Source organism: Cupressus sempervirens, chromosome 11 (genome assembly GCF_028749045.1).
Source record: "Cupressus sempervirens isolate cs-2001-9-10 chromosome 11, ASM2874904v1, whole genome shotgun sequence".
In the NCBI taxonomy this organism is placed as follows: domain Eukaryota; kingdom Viridiplantae; phylum Streptophyta; class Pinopsida; order Cupressales; family Cupressaceae; genus Cupressus; species Cupressus sempervirens.
The window spans coordinates 555,168,373-555,183,000 of NC_143128.1; positions in this window are offsets into that span (position 1 = coordinate 555,168,373).

Consider the following 14,628-nt stretch of genomic DNA (forward strand, 5'->3'; position numbering starts at 1 on the left):
ACTAGTGAAGGTTTGTTTGAATGGCTAGTAATGCCCTTTGGGTTAAGCAATGCCCCTAGCACTTTTATGAGGCTTATGAATGAGATATTCATAGATTTTATTGGCAATTTTTTTGTTATTTACCTTTATGAAATAGTAATATTCAATCATAGCAAGGAGGAACATCTTGATCATGTGGAATAGGTACTAAGGAGGCTTCATCAACACAAGTTGGTGATCAACTTTGAAAAGTGCATGTTTATGAAGAAGGAACTTGTATTCCTAGGATTTGTGATCTCACAAGGTACTCTCAAGATGGACCTTGAGAAGGTTGAAGAAATCATCAATTATCCCTCGCTAAAGAACCAAGGTGATGTAAGAAGCTTCTATGGTCTTGCCACTTTCTCTAAGAATTTTATCAAAAACTTTAGTCATGTGTGTGCACCCATGCTTGACACCATCAAAGAAGGAAAGAAGACTAAATTTTCTTGGACAAAGGAAGCCAATGATGCATTTCAGTACTTGAAGAATAAAGTCTCTCAATACCCAATCTTGGTCTTGCCTAATTTCAATAAGGTTTTCACTATGGAAACTAATGCAAGCAATTTGGCCATAGGTACAGTCTTAAGTTAAGAAGGTAAGATAGTAGCTTTCTTTTCTAAGAAACTAAATGATGCTAAGAAAAATATTTCAACTTATGACTTGGAGCTTTATGCCATGGTACAAGCCCTCAAGAAGTGGAGGCACTATCTAATTCCAAATGATTTTGTAGTATACACTGACATCCATGCATTGACTTTCTTCAATTCTCAGGAAAACCTATCTATCAAACATTTAAAATGGATGGAGTAGTTGTATGCTTATACTTTCAACATCAAACATAAGAAAGGTGTTGCAAAAAAAGTTGTTGATGCCCTTAGCAGAAGGGTTGGTCTAGTTGAAGAAGTACAACTACAAAGTGTGGGAATTGATTCCCTCAAGTACTTATATGTTGATCTTAATTTTGTAGAGATTTTTTAAGTTTGCACAAAGATGGTTGGAAGGTACCATACTAATTTCTCTAAATATCTGATTCAAAATGGACTCTTATTTAATGGATCTCATTTATGCATTCCAAAATACTCAATGAGGATAAATATCATTAGAGAGAAACATTGTGGTGGACTAGGAGGACAATTTGGCATTAATAAAATAGTTGATATGGTAAAAAGAAGATTTTATTGGCCAAAGATGAACAATGAGGTAAAGAAGTTCATTGAGACTTGTACCATCTGTCAACAAGCCAAAGGTGTTTCAACAAATTAGGGGTTATATAAACCCCTACCAATCTCCACAAGACCTTGGGAATCAATATCAATGGATTTTCTCCTGGGACTACCTAGAACTAAGCAAGGTTTTGATAGTGTTTTTGTGGTAGTGGATAGATTTATTAGAATGGTCCATTTTATACCATGTAAAAGCACAAATGAAGCTTCTCATATTGCATATCTTTTCTTTAAGGAAGTAGTTATGATTCATGGTTTACCACAAACTATTGTATCTAACAAGGATGTAAAATTTTGAGGTCATTTTTAGAGAACACTTTTAAGAAACTTGGTACTAACCTAACCTATAGTTCTACCTACCATTCACAAACTGTTGAGTAGACTAAGGTGGTAAATAGATCTTTAGGAAATATCCTAAGATGCGTTACAAAGCAGTATGATCAAAGTTGGGATCTACTCTTACCCCAAGAAAAGTTTGTATTTAATGACTCCATGAATAGCTCAATAGGCAAGACTCCCTTCTAAGAAATGTATGGCCTTCATCCCAAGGAACTATTGGACCTAGTAGAATTACCACCTAATTTCAAAATAAGTGCTCAAGGAGAAGAGTTAGTAGAACTCATTACAAAGGTACAACATGACATTAAGGAAGAATTATAGAGATCAACATTAAAATACAAGGAACATGTTGATAAGAAAAGAAGGGAAATCCACTTCAAATTTGGACACAAGTTTTGGGCATATTTGAGAAAATAGAGACTACCTAAAGGTAGATATTCCAAACTTTAGATGAAGAAAGTTGGACCATACAATATACTCACCAAGATGGGTGAAAATACATATGAGATCTCTCTTCCCCCTACCTTACAAATTTCTCTATTCTTCAATGTTGTAGACCTCACCCCATACAAAGGAATAGTAGATTCAGCAAGTGAACAAGGTGAGCAAGCATACATCAATAGGGAAGACTATGTAACTGATCTCCCTCAAAGTAAACCAGTGGAGTTAGAAGATATTTTGGACATCGAGTTGCTAAAATAGACAAAAACCAAAAAGTGCATGCAATACTTAGTCAAGTGGAAAGGGATCCCTAATATTGATGCAACTTGGATGATAGAAGACTAGATCAAACAACATGGTACTTCTGTAGAGAAATTGCCCTCAAGTAGGAACTTGAGTTTTTAAACACAAGGGGAGTATGTGTAGGAGCACCCACAATGAATCTAAACCTTGTAGATGAGGTCACAAAATTCAAAAAACCTCAAATCCAAATATAAAGCCTTGAATCTAAAAATAAAACCTCAAAAAGATTAATCAAAGAGGCATTTAGACCAAATTGTATGACCTAGTTCGAAGATTGGCACTGTTATAAGCCCTTGGTCAACTATGGTCAAAGATGGTCAAAGGGCCTAGAATCTTAGGATTTTGGATTATTTCATATTTTATCATGTTTAGGACCTATTTGGGTCATTATATTTAAGTTTTCATAACATTTTCTTATAAGTGCAAAAAATGCAAAATTGCTTGAGAAGTTGTCAAGCAACTTTTTGCAAATCAAAACAAAAACTTCCCCAATGGCCATAACAAGTTTGAAATGTTGTTATGACCATTGGAAGCCCTTTAATAAGCCCTTTTAGGTGGGTGACAGGTATGTATTATGTATGTTCAACTTTCAATCAATAAAATACCCTATTTTTACTATAAACAACCTATTGTCTTGTATTGTATGGATTCATACGCAATTTAAAACCTAAATTTTTGGATAGGTGGATGAAGTAACTTACCAATGCTTCTAGTTTGAAGTCCCCATATATTCTCTAACTCAAGATATTCACATTTTTGTGTAAGTAGATTTGGATTTCTTGCTAACCTAGGGTTTTGAAGCATTTTCAAGCATAGAAGATGATTTCACCATGGGAATTTAATAGCCTCTAGTGAAATCCTAGTATTAGATATTTACTTTAATATTCAAGTGGTTTTTAAATTTTGTACTTGTAGTGATCTTTGAGAAATTTGATGCCCTAGGCATGCATTTCCCATGTGCATGCTAGGAAAAGGATGCAACATCTTCCACAACTCCAATCAGACTTGGCATTAAGGCTCAAAATTAAGTTTTTAACTTATCTAGGGTTGACCTCACATGTTCCCGTCATTTTTTTTAGGATGGAGTCCTAGAACATGTACTTACTTTGTAAATGGGGGCCTAATTGCCCTAGTTGCCTAAGCAAGAAAGTGAAATAAATCCCATTTTTTTGTGTCATCAAATCTTGGTTTCTTAGTATGTTTTGTAAGTCCCAAAAGGGTGTCCAAAAATGAATTTTTTTCCCTAGGTTGTGTGGAGATATTTCCTTTAAAATCTGATTTTCATCAAAAAGGGCCACTCGTCTTTTGGGATGGCTTAACAAAATAACTATGTGGAAAAACTTACATAGTTTGGTTTTAACCATTGTTTTATGTCATTAGTGACCTAAATATACTATTCCCATGTTTTGGAGTCTTCCTTGGTCATTTGAAGAATTTTAAGGTTGTCTTCACAAAATTGGTCAATTTGTACATTGTGAGCAACTTGTGATAAGTTGTCTTGTTCATAGGGTTCCCTAGTGATTAGGGTTTTCCTTGTTTAGGTGTAGGGTTGTGATAACCTAGTATCATCCTTTTAGTAGTTTTGATTTGTGTTTTCACATCTAATCATCTTAACCAAGAGATTTGGTTGAAGGACTTCAGTGAAGAGGGTTTCTGGACCAATTGATCACCTTGTGATCAGTCCCACTAGGCTCCACTGCATCAGTTTTGTTGAGCCTAGTAAGAAAAAAAGTGGTATGTAAATTGCATAAATCTTTGCATGGTTTGAAACAAGCTCCTAGAGAATGGTATGAGAGATTGCATGCATAATTGGTGAAAATTGGTTTTGCAAAAATGAATGACAACAATAATTTGTATCTAAAGAAGGAATTTGAGAGAAAGATATTATTAGCTGATTTTTTGTGGATGACATCATATTTGAAGGAAAAGATGAATTGTGTAAATCATTTGTTGATGACATGAAGAGAGAGTTTGAAATTTCTATGTCAAGAGAGATCAAATCATTTGTTGGCTTGAAAGTATATCAGATGAAGAAAGGTATCTACATAACACAATCAAAATATATCAAGAAGATACTAAAAACTTTTGGTATGGAAAACTCAAGACTAGTTGGAACACCTATGGCTATTGGACATAAACTTTCAAATAATGATGATTCTAAAGAGGTGAAGTAGACATTGTACAAGTCAATGAATGGAAAATTATAGATGTGGTTCATAGCAGACCTAACATTGTATTAGCAGTTGGAATAGTTACAAGATTTTCTACTAATCCTAAAGAGAATCACATGATGGTTGTGAAAAGGATACTAGGATATCTAAAAGGAACAAAGTATTATGGGCTATGGTATAAGACAAATGATATTTGAGCCTAAGGTCTATACTGATGCAGATTGGGCTAAAAATATTGATGACAAAAAAAAAGCACTAGTGGAGGTGCTTTCTTTCTTGGAAAGAGATTGATTTCATAGACAAGCAAGAAGTAGAATTTTATTTCTTAATCCACAGCAGAAGTTAAGTATGTTGTTGCAACAGTAAATTGTCCTAAAATTGTTTGGATCAAGAAATTATTGAAAGATATGAAGAAATATATTTATGATCATATAGTAATCTATTATTATAATACAACTGCTATAAATATCTCAAATAATCATGTGATGCATACCATGAAAAAATATATTGAGATCAAGTATCATTATTTGAGATAATTGGTTCAAGACAAAGAAGTGAGGCTTGAATATGTGAACACAAAGGAATAGATAGTTGATATATTTACTAAGGGATTACCTAAGGAAGCACATGAGTATTTGAGAGACAAGTTAGGGGTCATTCCCCTCTTTGCTACTAACTAAGGAGAAATGTAGCATTGCATTAAATGTTATTATTATAATGTCATACACATTGATGCAGAAGATCGCACTTTAGGATCTTCCTAAAGGTGTGAAATGGTGAGGAGAGATGATTTTGAAGATGAACCTAGTGATAGAGGAAGAAAATCAGCAAGTGAGATTGATGATATCTATGTGAAGAAGATGTATGATAGTGTACCTAATGTTGTTATGGTTGTTGACATGTCTTTGGCATTGTTGTCAAAAAGGGAGATGATATAGAAAGAGGGTGAAGATAATGAAGTTTATAGGCAGTTACCATGGAAGGAGATGAAAGTAGACAAGGAGACGAAGACATAAAGAAAGAGGGATAGATGATAAAGACTATATAAATTTATGGAAGATATATGCAGAATGTTGAACACTATTATTATTACTGAAGTTGACTTGATGAGAATCAAAATGAAACTAACGATATTACTAAAAACCTACCTATTGAACACAAAAGGAGAAATGCAATGCAGTTGAATACTTAAGGTGATGTGTTACATTTTGGATTGCATAGTAACCATTGTCACAAAATTTCGCACCCTTGTCCAAATTTTTTACCTAAGGACAACCTTGTGAAACATGTAAACAACCTCCAAGCTATAGGACTTGAACTGTGAGGTTGAGTCTCTAGAGAAGGCCAACTTCTTTTGCTATCAAGATGCACCTAACTACTCTTGGAGAGGAAAAGGGAGAAGGCATGCATGAAAGAAAATCTACCTATTCTAACCTAAGGGGTGATGCACCAAAATAATGTGTTCAAACCAATCTTCGCCTATACATGCACACTTGAACCATCATGACACCAAAAGATATACACATCTAGACTTATTTTAATCTAACAACCAGATGTAGATGTTGATTAGAAAACCTAAATAAATTATACAAAGAAGAAAAAAATTCACTTATATATCATTCATAGGCAAAAGGAGATACAGTCATGCAAGATTGTAGATATCCACAATACACTAATGAGAGGCAAATAGGTCTTGCATAATACATCAATGTCTAGAGGAGATAAATTAGAATATCATATAGGTTCAGACTAGGCAAAGGGAATTTACAGTGAACTTGCAAAGCAATATCAAGAAAATAGAGAAGAGTCAACTTAACAAAAATTTAAAAAATTGCCTTTATAGCTCAGGCATAACTAAGATATTTTCTGTCCTAAACCAAACTCAACAACTGTCTTTTAAGATAGTAGAGAACAATCATAAAGATTTGGAGAAAATATGATCTTGGCATGGATTCAGATGTAAAGAAATTCAACATTTTTTCGAAACAGAGCCTTGAGAAGATAGAATAGAGCCATTAAATCACTCTGACCAAGACAATGGATAAAACTAGAGATGATGGAGTGTTTCCTTTGTTTACTAGGCATGGCATTCATTAGAGAGTGGTTGGAATCAATCATGAAGATATTTTCATGCAAGAAAACATCTCTTCCTCATAGTTGGCTCAACAAACCAACAAAGTTAATAGGTCAATTGAGTCCTACAACCAAGATGGGTCATGTGGGCCAATAGTTCTATTTCTTTTGCCACCCCACAAAGTCTTCACATGTTTGACCACATAACCTACTAACCACACCAACTTTCCAACTTAACTGCAATGTCACATAACTATCAACCTTAATTGTGACTGCTTTTCTTTCAAACCATGTCCATGAGGACACATGGAAATTAGGCACATTCCTGCATTGCCTAAAATCCTTGCAACTTTAAAAAGTAGGAAAGAGTTGATTTTCGATTTATAGAAGATTGATGATTGATGAAAATCTTTGTCATTACTGCACTTGCCCCCATTATCTTTTGGGCCCATAGACCACTAAGCATCCACCTCATTAAGCATGTCAACCCTTAGCAAATCAAAAGGAAGTAACTTGCACATATTCCACCTCAACACCTACCTAGCACCCTTCAAAATAGCTGATCCCACATGTCCATATGGCAGAAAGACACTTCCCTGCATTGTCAAAAATTTTGACAAAACACAAAATGTGGGAAAGTGACGATCAATCAAAATGCCAATGAACATCAACATGTTAGAACAGTTAAAGATGACCCACTAAAGAAGCTAGACCCATAAATCCACATGGCAGAAAGTCACTTTCCTGCATTGTTAGAAGGTTTTACAAAAGGCAGAATGCAAGAAAGCAACTACCAATAGAACCCTAGCCATACTCTAGCTCCCATTGCTATGTCAACATGATATCTTACTTTATCTGTTGCCCATGAGAAATGAGAGCCATAAACCACATGGCAGTGAGGCACTTGCCCACTTTATGTAAAGGTTGTTCACTTTGAAGAAGTGGGAAAATGCCTGCCATAGATCTGTATAAGATCTTACAACGCAAAAAATTATGGGAGCAGCAAAAGCAAACTTAGGAAAATATGGAAACACATAAAGTTTTAATTCAATTTTTTTTTGTATTTCCATGGCATTTGAGTATTTAAATATGGAAGTGACCGCTAGGTGGGCTTTGGCATTAAAATTCAATTTTTTGGTGGGAGGTAATTTTGGCTAACAATTCTGGCGACTTAGAGGAGATGCAAGCCTACTATGCATAAGACCAATGGCCTGAAGCATCCATTGGGCTATAGAGTCATAAAAAATTTAGATTGTGTGAATTATGAAATGCTCACCCTACCTCTGTGATAGAAAAACACTAAAAATCCTTCCTCTGACTATAAAACAAGAACTCTACAACTAAAACTAGGAACAAAACCCTCTGAAACTTCAAAACTTTGAAAAATTGGATATCTCATAGAGAGAAAACCCATGCCTGGCACTTCTTGGAAAGAAAAAAAACAAAAGGAAACTACTTTACTTTGTACATGATTTACAAGGAGAGGGGTCAAACAAACCCATTGACTAGTTTGCTAAAATAGTTGTCCTTTCTTACCAATTGATTTCTTGTTCCATGCATAAGGGCAGTCAAGTGAATTAGTAGGTATAACAAGCATACTATTGCACAAAACATCTTCCTCCCAATGCTGAAAACAATGAAGCTTTCCAATATTGGGGCATTACTTTGTGGAGCAAAACATACCTGCTCCTCTTTGTGATCTACCTCCTCATGCTCAGGTATAAGCATGACTAGGGCAACTTGCTGATTTGTTATAGAGCTAGGTGCATTATGGGGCATCCTCTTGATGGTGTAGAGGCAAAGGAATCATATTTGACCATTTGATTGTGGTCTACAATGGTAGTATATCGTTGGTCTAGAAGTGGTTCCTCCTTTTGTGAAGAGAGAACCTCCACATCTTGCTCATGATGCTTGTGAACCACCACCTTGGAAGCTACTAGTATGGTGCATTTTTTCACTTGTTTTTGTTGTGGAACATGCTCTTAATATATAGGAGATGATGATTCACTATCTATGGAAGAGGAGATACCATCCAACTCATCCAAAAGATCATCCTCATCATTGATCTCATCTATTACAATTGCAAAGACATGCATAGGTTGAGGGGCAACCTCATGCAGGTTAGCATATTTCTCCTCAAGGACAAAGCTATCCTTGAGGCTCTCTTTTCTATCCTTCACATCATGGAGGGTTGTCTACTACAACAAATGGTTCTTTTCTTGCTCAACTTGTAGCAAATCCTCATTTTTTGGCAAGGGCTCAAAAGCCATGATTTGTTCCTTGAAAGAAGGAATGACGTTTTCTCCTTCTTCTTCTTCAATAAAGGAGGGGGGCTCTTTAGATAGGACAATTAGCTCCTATTCCTTTGGCTCAATAGCTGCCTCCTTGTTCTCCTTAGCAAACCGAAACTCTTCCCTTTGTAGCCTTGTGGCTTTAGATTTCCTCTCCCAAAACTCCTTATTTAGACCATCAAGAGTCAATACAACTAGTCCATCCTGAAATAGGGAAATAGTGATATGTTCAGGGGGGTCATGACCAATCCAACTCTCTTTTATAGGGGATAGAGGGGTTACAATAGCAGGCTCTTGTGAGGGAGGGGGCTTCTTAAAGCTTGGGATGACATATTTGGGAGAAGGTGGTGATGCAGAGCCACACCTTGGAAAACTAAAGAGGAATGAGTCACTCAACTGAGTTGCTTCAAGGGGCATCTACAACCTTCAGGATCACATGCTAAAATCAGATTCAATAAACAAAACTTTGAAAATAAAATCCCCCAAAATATCTTCTTGCTGCCTTCGGATAGACCCGCACTCAGACATGAATAAATTTTGAACCAAAAAAGATTTACTCAATCTAACCATTGATATTTGGCGTAACTAGGTTTCAAACAACATATAAAAATTTGAGAGAAATCCAATGGTTTAAACTCAAGATATTGACCCTGCATCAGAGTACATTTTTTCTGAAAATAAATCCCCCAAAATATCTTCTTGTTGCCTTCAGATAGACCCGCACTCAGACATGAATAACTTTCGAACCAGAAAATATTTACTCAATCCAACCATTGATATTTGGCATAACTAGGTTTTAAATAACATATAAAAATTTGAGAGAAATCCAACAGTTCAAACCTGAGATATTGACCCCGCATCAGAGTACATTTTTTCTGCAATTGTTATTCCCTATACTGATTGCCATGAGAAATATATGAAGCATAACAGTAGAACCATAATCTTGAAAAAAAATGCAGGAGACCAAAGGAGACATAAAACTTCCCATTCCTCCCCAAGTTCGAATCATTTTTTACATAAAAGATTGGCTTTTTAATAACCAAAGTCTGACTGGCCTTGCTGTCCAGTAGTAATAAAAACGTTTTCTTTTCCATCTAAGAATAGGAATCTGAAAGACGTTTTACCATCAATACCATGCAGCAATCATGGATATTCTTGTAACTTCTAAGAATAGGAATCATCAATACCATGCAGCAATCATGGATATTCTTGTAATTGCTAAGAATAGGAATCTGAAAGATGTTTTACCATCAATACTATGCAGCAATCATGGATATTCTTCTAATTGCTAAGAATAGGAATCTGAAAGACGTTTTACCATCAATACCATGCAGCAATCATGGGTATTCTTGTAACTGCCTATTATCTGTCACCAGTATTTGATGGAATTCTCTTTAATTATTTAGCACAACTACGAATTAAAACAACTATTCTAATTTTAAAATCCACACACCTGGTCCTAAGTGGCTATATCTAGAGAGCTCATCGAATTGCTACTCCAGGTATGCCACCACATGTAGGACATTATTGAAAACATTTAAATTTAAAACACACACAAAACGTAAAACATTACTTATCATATTTTCCGCTCTGCTACTGCAGCAGGTGGGACATCTGCTTCCTTGGTTTAAAAATGAGCTGATTGGAGCTTCATTTCCTCCTCTCTTGCTATAGCAACTTGCCTTGCAAGAATCTCCTAAAAAAATTTCTATCTCTCCCTCCTTATTCTTGTTGGACATAGGCCTAGTAGGCCATCTTCTCCTATTGTCTCTCTATCTCTTGTTGCCTTGCAACCTCAACAAGTTGCCTATTAATCTCCTCAAGCTGTCTATCTGAGGCCAATAACTTCTCATCTCATTTATGGAGTTTGAACTCCACCCTCTTTTGGAATTCCAACATCACATCCTTAAGCTCTCTATATGGGGATGTTGGGACTAATGGAGTAGGAGCAAGGGAAGGGTAATAATTTTGAGCAGATGGACTATAAATAGTTTGGGGTTGAGATTGAAATTGGCAATGTGATGGTTGAGGGATAGACTTTTCATGATATGGGGGGGAATAGTAGTTGTTTCTATGAAATGGATTTATGATTGAAGCTTTATGAACAATACATACTCATAGAAAATTTGAAAATCACAAAGATCAAGGATGATCTTTACACACCAGCACTATGTTTGTATGAAACCAGAAGGTGTGTACTAGACTCACCATGGCGTTTCATTGAATGCCTCCAAAGGCTGCTGACACTAAGAAAAACACCCAATTTCTCAACAGATCAAGATCAACTAGCTAACCAATGGAATTATGTAGTTGCATCTTCTTGTCCCATCGGGTGTGCCAAAAACTATTGTCACAAAAGTTTGCACCCTTCTCCAAAGTTTTTACCTAAGGACAACCTTGTGAAACATAGAAACAACCTCCAAGCTATGGGACTTGAACTGTGAGGTTGAGTCTCCAAAGAAGGCTGACTTCCTTTGCTATTAGGATGCACCTAACTACTCTTGGAGAGAAAAAGGGAGAAGGGATGGATGAAAGAAAATCTACCGATTCTAACCTAAGGGGTGATGTACCAAAATAGAGTGTTCAAACCAATCTTTTCCTATACATGCAAACTTAAACCATCATGAGACCAAAAGATATACACATTTAGACGTGTTTTAATCTAACAACCACATGTAGATGTAGATTAGAAAACCCAAATAAATGATACAAGGAAGAAGAGAATTCACTTATATATCATTCATAGGTCAAAAGGAGATACAATCATGGAAGATTGTAGATGTCCACAATACACTAATGAGAGGCAAATAGGTCTTGCACAATACATCGATGTCTAAAGGAGATAAAGTAGAATGTCATATAGGCTCAGAGGAAAAAGGAATTTACAATGAACTTGTAAAGCAATATCAAGAAAATAGAGAAGAGTCAACTTAACAAAATTTACAAAAACTACCTTTATAGCTTAGGCATAACTAAGATATTTTCTATCCTAAACCAAACTCAACCACTACCATTTAAATTGTAGAGAACAATCATACAAATTTGGAGAAAATATGATCTTGGTACGGATTGAGATGCAAAGAAATTCAACATTTTTACAAAATAGAGCCTTGAGAAGATAGAATAGCACCATTAAATCACTTTGACCAAGTAGATGGATAAAACTAGAGATGGTGGAGTGTTTCCTTCATTTACCAAGCATGGCATTCATTGGAGAGTGGTTGGAATTGACCATAAATGTCAAATCATGCAAGAACATCACTTCCTCATAGTTGGCTCGACAAACCAACAAATTCAATAGGTCAACTAAGTCCTACAACCAAGATGGGCCACATGGGACAATAGTTCTATTTCTTTTTCCACCCTGCAAAGACTTTATGTGTTTGACCACATAACCTACTAACCATGCCAAATTTCCAACTTGACTAGGATGTCACATAACTATCGACCTTAACTATGACTACTTTTCTTTCAAACTGGGTCCATAAGGAAACGTGGTGATTAGTCACATTCCCACATTGTCTAAAATCCTTGTAGCTTCAAAATGTGGGAAAATGCTAATCATCGATCTATAAAAGATCAACGATTGATGAAAATCTTTGTTGTTACTATGCTTGACCCATTATCTTTTGAGCCCATCGACCACTCAACATCCACCTCATCAAGCACATCAACCCTCAGTGAATCAGCAGAAAGGAACTGGGACATATTCCACCTCAGTACCTACTTGGCACTCTTCAAAATAGCTAACCCCACATGTCCATATGGCAAAAAGTCACTTCTCCTCATTGTCAAAAGGTTTGACAAAACACAAAATGTAGGAAAGTGACAGTCAATCAAAATGCCAATGAACATCAACATGTCAACATAGTCAAAGATGGCCGATTGAAGAAGTTGTACGCACAAATCCATGTGGCAAAAATTCACTTTCTCGCATTGTCAAAAGGTCTAAAAAAAGGTAGAATATGGGAAAGTGACTGCCAATAGAACCCTAACCATACTTTAGCTTGCATTGGTATGTCAGCATGATACCTTACTTCATCTATGGCCCACAAGAAATGGGAGCCATACACCACATGCTAGCAAGGTGCTTACCCAATTTATGTAAAGATTATTCACTTTGAAGAAGCAAGAAAGCCCCCACCATAAATATGTGCAAGATCTAATGATGCAGAAAATTATGAAAATGCCAAAAGAAAACTTAGGAAAATATGGAAATACATAAAGTTTTAATTCAATTTATTTCATATTCCCATGGCATTTGAATATTTAAATATGGAAGTGACCGTTAGGGGGGGGCTTTGTCATTAAAATTCAATTTTTTAGTGAGAGGCAATTTCGGCTAACAATAACTTTATGATATTGTATATCCTGTGAAAGGTGGAAGGGTGTTGTCACTTGTGGATGTTGTCATCAATTCCAAAGGGGGAGACTATTGAAGCTACAATTGAAACAATTGTTATATTGCCATTGATGTCAAACCTATTGGAGAGACATTTACTAATAGTGTAGAGTGTCATATCTATTGATTGATGAAGAGAAAATGGAAAGAAGAGATCATAAGATGACCTAGTGAAAGGTTGAGTTGAGATGTGTAAGTGAGATGGAGTTACAGTGGGAACTTTATAAGTTAGTATTTGACAAGCTAATGTATTGTACAAATCAATACATAAAATTTAGGAGATAGTTGAACAAAGCTAAGAGTTAAAATTGTTGATCTCTAAGCCTATGTTGCCAATTAGTGTCCAAACACATAGTCAAATACTAGGCAAGATTACAAGGTCATCACTACGACCAAGTTATCTAGTAAAGGTCAAGCATACAATGCTTATATCGAGTAGCATAGTAATTGTTGAGTATTCAATAGAAACTTAGAAGATGAACAAGTCAAGCAATATATTTTTAACCGAACATGTTGACAAGTTACTTAGTGTCAAACAAATAGGACTATAGATGCCGAGTAATAGTGTGAAGAAGTTTACATGATCGAGCATCAAAGCATTCAAGTGCCAAGTAGTTCAGTTTTGACATATAAGTTTGTAATGGCACAAAAACATATGCAAACTATTTTGGCCAAATTTTGTATGATATTTACTATTTGAAGAGTCAACTAAGGAGTTGATCACACATCATTGCAGAAGGTAATGATCCCAAGGCATGCAATTCAATCAATTAGAAAATGGGATAGAAATGAAAAAAGATAATGAAGTGTAAGGCATCGATCAAGATCTATAACTTTCATAGAACATTTATTTAAGGAGGATTCTAACCCTAGAATCATATGTATGGAGAAGCAGGAAGTGAGAAGGACAAGCATCCTTATGCACATGTGAAGGGGTGAAGATGAAGTCTAAATTTAGAGCAAATAGAGAGAAATGATAGTAGTGAACGACGGAACAAAATTATCAGATTAGGAGATCATGTCAGAGATATAGCAAAGAGGAGATCTAAGATTAGCTTACAGAGAAAATTGAGGATCAAGTACTAAATTAGTTATTGTTAATTGAGATAGGGTAAATCTCTTAACAAAGTGTTCCTAACAAACCTATGTGAACCTCTTAACAAAGTCCTTACTTCATTGTAAGTGTAAAATCCTTTAACAAGGTGAGACCTAATAGTCTCTTAATCTTTTAACACAGAAAAACCCTCACAGGGTAGATCATATTTTATTATCAAACATTGTAACACTAACAGGTTCACATTATTGTTGCAACAATGAATATTTGTGGGTTTCATCTCTACCCCATTTTTACCTTCATCTTGAAG